This window comes from Pollicipes pollicipes, unplaced genomic scaffold (genome assembly GCF_011947565.3).
Source record: "Pollicipes pollicipes isolate AB1234 unplaced genomic scaffold, Ppol_2.1 Scaffold_4295;HRSCAF=5057_pilon_pilon_pilon, whole genome shotgun sequence".
NCBI classification, from domain to species: Eukaryota; Metazoa; Arthropoda; class Thecostraca; order Pollicipedomorpha; family Pollicipedidae; genus Pollicipes; species Pollicipes pollicipes.
In genome coordinates this window covers 40,338,398-40,345,082 of record NW_023596461.1, presented here as the reverse complement: position 1 = coordinate 40,345,082, position 6,685 = coordinate 40,338,398, and positions in this window count along the sequence as shown.

Below are 6,685 nucleotides of genomic sequence, written 5' to 3'. Positions count from 1 at the left end.
GTGCGAGGGTAAGGAAATACCGGCCACGGTTGTATATTCCCCGCTCTTCCTACTGGTGCTGGGCTTTGTCGCTAATTACAGACCGGAATTCGATCGTTCTGGAGGAAGGATGTGTGGTATTTGAAACCAAAAGGGACGCATGCTATTGAAGGTGCCCTGTTTGAAGAGCTCGCCAGCTGACCGGACGTGCTCGTGTCGTCGGGTCGATGATCTAATTCACAGATGTTCAAAGCTGGTCGTACCCCTGTCTTTGGTTATATTGCATGGCCACATTCTAATGGTGCCGAATCCCCTGTATGTGTCAAGTGGGAAATCTTTGGGTGGGATATTGCCATCGTGAATGTATCATACAGTGTCCCGCATTGCGGAAATTATTGTCAGAACGCAATGACTCTTAGCGATGGTGTAGCTTCTGGACAGCCAGCTGCCCACGTCATCATTGATGTATGTAAGAAATGTCTCGAGCCTCTCGTTTTTCAGCATGACGAGTTTCAGCGTTCCTATGCTGTCACTTATCGACCTATAGTATGTCAAAAGGTACGTGTTCTCCACCTTAAAGGTACCTCCTGATATAGTGAAGGCCGATAACTGCCAGCAGCAAGTTCATAATGTCTACATCAGCATGTGTTAGTATTTTCGGCCCGCAGAACATGGCGTAGACGGGAACCTATGTACACCTGCCATCTTGTCAGTTAAATTGAAGATGGGCACCAACCGTTCCCGCGCATGAGTGCTGCGTAAGATGTGTCACGTTTTGGTCCCGTTTTGCGAGGATGGCCACGGAAAATTATCCTTGCCGATCATTTTCTGTTGCACTGATTTTCCGTGTTGCTTGCATTCACAGGCTACAAATTAGCCACAGTTGCTGTCGTATTTCCACATCCGACTCTTTTTGGTACAACAATGGTACTACGGCAACAACTACATCAGTGCGGGCACCGCAGCAGCGCTAAATGCCCATGTTCTCACTGTGACGTAACTGTTGCGCTGGCAAAGCGCAGTATTAACGTATCAGTTTTCGTAATGAATGTTGTCTCACTTTTTCATTTGACTTCGGGTACCTGTGAAGGTTGCCCATCCGGGCCATGCAGGGCACATAGCTGTGGTATGATAACTCTTGAAGAAAAATTTTATTCCGGCTAACTTTTGTTTACTTGTGCTTTTTAATTCACGTTATTTCGTCCGTCAGCGACCACTAATAACTTATTCCGACAGTTGCTTGTACCAGCAGATCCTTGAGGGCGCCGTTGGTTGCGCTGGTTCACGCCGCCACCTGGCGGAGATATCGCCGAAAGCCACTGATTCCTCCGCGAGCGGGACTCTGGCGGTCTTTCATACAGAATAACGTTAAGATATATGACAAAGGGGCAGATATATGACAACGGCGTCATTCCAGCTTGGTTTTCCGTGCGAAAGTTCACCAGTAGTGCAGCAGGTTGTTGCATCATGCGGGATCGACCAGACAATACCTCCTCGCCTGGTTCGGCAGCTACAACTGCCAGATGTATTTGAGACGTGGCGAGGCAGGGGCGCCAGTATGCCCCAGAGCCTTGAGCTTTCCCAGTCAAGGAGTATTGAAGGGCTGAGATTTGACCACATGTATCGCATGCCCATTTGGCTACTGATCACCTGTTTTCTAAGTCATTCGTGGTGATCGGACCGCGCGTTGCGATGAGTTTTTTCTCCAGTTGGCGTGTATTTCCAAGAACCGGACTTAGACCACAGCGAGCTTCGCCGGATCAAGAAGCTGCCTTCGTATTTTTTTGTTGTGTAGATCATTTGGTATCATGGTCTTTTCTGGTTGTGGTCGTAGAGATGAACTATTCGGGTGATGTTGCGATCTACCAATACGGTTTTCCTCATCGTAAGTTAGGGAGCGTTTCGAGGTTTGAGAAGGCTAATATTATATTGAGGCTGTTTAGACAGTCACGTATACTTTCTAGTCACCAGGTTACTAGACCATTAGACCAAACATCATGGCTCGTAGCGTTCGAAATTTTTCCTTCTTTAGTTATAACTGATTTATCCTTGTCTGATTCCAAGCTTTTGACGTCTTTGGCAAGGTGGAATATGGGGGTTCTCTTTTGAATACTCCGCCCGTTCCTGATCACTGTTTTCCATCTGAAGCTGTTTTCGTCATCCTGCTAACGTAAGCCCTTGTTCGCCAGTATCGTTCAATGGTGAGCGGCGGACTTTGTCGGCGGATCGTCTCCAGAAAAATGGTATAAGGCTGTCTCCAGTTCACTTGTTTCATCTCCGTTCGACGTTTCGTGGACGGTGATAAGATGAACAAGTGGGGGGGGAGGGGGGCAATGTAATGAATTTGATAAGATAGGTTCCCTTGCATGGTGTTAATCTACGCAAAGACCAGCGGTTTAGAGCTTGCTCCCAACTACCGATCTTAGATGGATGGTTCATCTGGGTTAATCTTGAATGAATGGTTAAGTTTTGCCAGACTTGTGTTATATGACGCAATATGTATTCAACTGAGCTTGGACTCTAGCATGGGTCATATTCTGGGCAAATCGGATGTCGATTCGACTCTGGCCCGAAACATTGCCCGAGTCTTACATGGATTTAGTTTTAATCTAGATAGTAATCTAAACTCCCGATAAGCTCATATGTCAAGCAGTTTGCAAGCATTCGGGAGTCCCGTCCAGTGAAAGGACAGAAACATCTGCATAGCTGGATGCCTTGAGCTCTAAGCCATCTAGGATGTTCCTTTAATGGTGGCCTCTGAACGGATCTCATGCAATAGTAGTTCTAAGCAGAGCAAAAACACCTCAGGGATAGCCATGCTCGCATGTCTGTATTCAGAGTAACAGGGAGAGATTGGTGCCCACTTTTTACGACCCTGACTGCCAAGATTCCTGCTGAATTATGGTAAACTAGCTAGACCCATGTCTGGACTGCGAGGTGGAAACCAAGCTTAACTGCATCTTGTTGAAGGTGGTCCCATGCATCACAGACGTTAAGTAAGTTGCATTAGAGGGAAAACGCCCGGTTTTTGCTTTCCAGGTGCGAGATGCATTACATCGATTAAAGGTGTGGCATTTTCGCCTGTAAATGGCCGTTTCGAAATCCGTCTGATCCGTTGGATCAGTTCCTTAATTATTTCCCCATCCCCGTAGCCAGTGTTTTCGAAATACACTTTTATGTAATCATATAATCCTATGATAAAAAATAAATAATAAAAATAATACAATCAGGAGACTCATAGGGCGAAGGAACTGCGTGTCGTTTTTGTCCTGTCCTTTTCAGAGATCAGAATGATTGCGCTGCTTTTATTTCATCAGGCACGCAGCCTTTAAGATAGATATTTACCGCGCTCGTCACCAGCTCATTTAGCTCCGACGTGAAGAATGCTGGGAATTGTACGCGTAAGCCGTCAGGGTATGGGCTAGAGTCGTTCTGGTATCTGAATGATGCGTGTACGTTCGTTTTTGGTGAGCTGATTTTCACACTGCGCAGGCGTGCGCCCCAGAGCACGCGGTCCGCTCAAAACGATGTCTCTGCTGTCAAACTGTGCGGGAAGGCTAGCGCCGTCTCTGGCTCCCAGTAGGTCATCTTCAGTCCCTTTTAGCGGAACAAACAGCGCCAGACGAAGCGGCACTCTCTTCTAACATGTCAACGTTCCGTGGCGCATGGCCCGGTTCGGCACGCACCACGTCCATACCCCTGTCAACATTCTCCTTTCTTCGCCAGTGGTTTGGCCGATGAAGATGAATCTTTCCCCGTGTACAGGCTTCTGATTAGACCGAATTTGAACATTCTCGTCAGAATTAGCGACTCGTACGCGCTTTGATGACGTCGGAGAATCGCTTTCTCCCATAGTTTGAGAGATTTGGTTCTTGAACAAATGGCCAGAAGTATGGTCCTTAACCAGGGTGTTGCTAAATTTCCGGTGAGAAGGTTCTAGCTCAGTCTTGCCGATTGACACTTGGGAAATGAGCTGGTTGTCCTCTAAATACCGCTCTGAATCGGGGGCTGTCGTTGACTGTGTGATCTGTTACACCCTCAACATTCAAAATTAAAAAATATTTTGGATTGGTTTTTCCGCTCGACACATTGTATACTGACGGTGGTGGGCGAAATGACGTGGCTCCCAAACGTAGGCGCTTGTGTCGAGATTTCAGCTTATGAAATGCACGTGCGGGAGAGATGATCGTGTGTGCGTCATATGGTATGTGCACCAGCACAGTGTCGAATATGGAGACCTCTGGAAGGCGTGTTGTGGCCGAACACACTGGCTTTTGTCGCGTTTTCTAACGAATGCACTGTTTTGGTGCTGCGGTAAGCAAGAAGCTCGTGAGAAGTGGCACTATTTGTGCTAATTTCGTGAAACAGTTCATTGTCAGGTTACAACAAAAGCGTAATGTAAGCGCAGCGTGAGACCTGAGACAGCGGCTTGCCACCTTAGCCCAACTAGGTCGTCCTGAGCTTCTGGAAGGCTAGTTTTAGTCCGATCTATTTTCGTTAGTAAGATACAAATCAGGATGTTTCTTTGGCGTATGCGAAGTTTTAAGCTATCTTTTTGGCGCCATGGGAGGATATAACGTTAAGGTGTGTATTGCCTTACTTTGCGGGTTTAAACGACGGTTAGCTCCCCCGACCTCACGTCGCCTTGTTCCAAACGCTGCTGAATTTATAACGGACATTCCAATGTAAATTCAGGTATTCACCAATGCCTTGGGCTTAGATGTCTAATTCACCAATTTACATCATAGTTACGCGTTCTTGGATTTCGACAAATATTTAAAGTTTCCGTGGACTGAGACGTCATGAGCTTCGCGGGGTCCTCATGCTATGTCCCCCCCCCCCCAAAGTTCCCGTGGACTGAGACGTCATGAGCTTCGCGGGGTCCTCATGCTATGTCCCCCCCCCCCAAAGTTCCCGTGGACTGAGACGTCATGAGCTTCGCTGGGTCCTCATGCTATGTCCCCCCCCCAAAGTTCCCGTGGACTGAGACGTCATGAGCTTCGCTGGGTCTTCATGCTATGTCCCCCCCCCCCAAAGTTTCCGTGGACTGAGACGTCATGAGCTTCGCGGGGTCCTCATGCTATGTCCCCCCCCCCCCCATACGAAAGCCAATGTTATCTTCTGAAATGCTACTAGATAGTTCGGTCCATTAGTTACGAAGGTAAGGTGACAGCAAAACATTGATTTTCGTCCGGCGAGGGCATGCCGCGGTAAGTGCCGCGTTAACAAGTACTGAAATTCCCTGCATTCTTAGTAGGTCGAGTGCAGCAAAGCCTGTGGTGGTCAGACAGCTAGGTGTCGGAACAGACAGCGAGCATGTCTGGAACGAGGAGGACGGAGGATCAACACCCTCTCTCCCAACCAGACGGCATCCCGGATTTCAAACGTCGGTGACGATGAGTCCTACCGGAACCGCGATACAGTGCTGAAATTGAGCGGTTCGCCCCGGCCGTCCTGTGCTGGAACTGATGTCTTTGTTAACATTGGTCGCATCATCGCACCGTGCTTGGCAACAAGAGCCGCAAATATAGCAATGAATCGGACTGCCGTCTCCGCCAGTCATAGGTGTGAACAGGGGGGGGGGGGGGGGAGGGACTTAAGGGACATATCTCCAATGTTTACGATCTGTTGTGTTGTCCCTTCCAGGTCTGCCCATATATTGTACGTTTTTCACGCTTGCCCAGTTAAAAGTCATTTTCCAGTATGCGATAACGGTAATGACGAGGACAGTGGTGCTAGTTGTTTTTCGGTATGTACTATAACATTGTATGAAACACACCACAAGTGTAAATTGCAACACCCTTAGCGAACACAATGGACAAATTAATCACTTCGAGTGTATTTACTAATGTCCCAATGCATTCTACAGAACTATAGCGGGATAGGCAGACAAGGCAGTTTGTCAAGCGTGCAAAATCTGACAACTTTTAGCATATCTTTAAAGTTTGCGCTGTACCGGTTTCGTTCAGTTTGCATGCATGTGGTTTGATGAGTATTCGATAAGTGATTAAGTTATTGTCTTGCAGCGTTGCTATGTAAGCAAACTGTAGCCTTTGTCCAGCATGAAATGTTAAATTGTCTCATCGAGAACATTGAAACAAAAAGGCCGCCGTTTTTTAGACCGACTCGGATACAACATGCTATGGGCTAAACGGAGTGAGAGTGGGTCATGAAAGCCACACAGGCGTAGTCTTCAACTCACAGTGGCAGCTATCCACACAAAATATTAACATTTTACAAGTTATTGATCACGGCTGCCATGAATGACAACCATTTACTGTTTGGTCGATGTGGTTATTTGAAATGGCTTGGTCTAACGACAGCCATAACTAGCCAATGTTCGAGCAATGTGATGCGTGAATTAGCGCTCGAATGCCAAGCAATGAACCTCTTGGGGCGCTAAACTGTGGCCAAGGACGGACATGCCAACCCTTTGATAGAATCCGCTGATTCGTATTCCGGAAGACGCCTGGCTCCGTTCGCTCATGTGTTGGTATCATCTGTATGGCGATAGGATCGGGTGCGCCGCTGCCGCGCTCGTCCCGACAGTCGTGCGGTGTCCTATTGATGCAAGACGATCGGCTCGGACGCACGTGCCGCGACGTTCCGGGCAGACTGCCGTGCGCACCTCTGTCCGCCCCGTCGGGCAGCACAGATCTGTCCATACGTCGCCGCTGGGCCGCCGTAAGCGCTGCCTTCCGCGGAC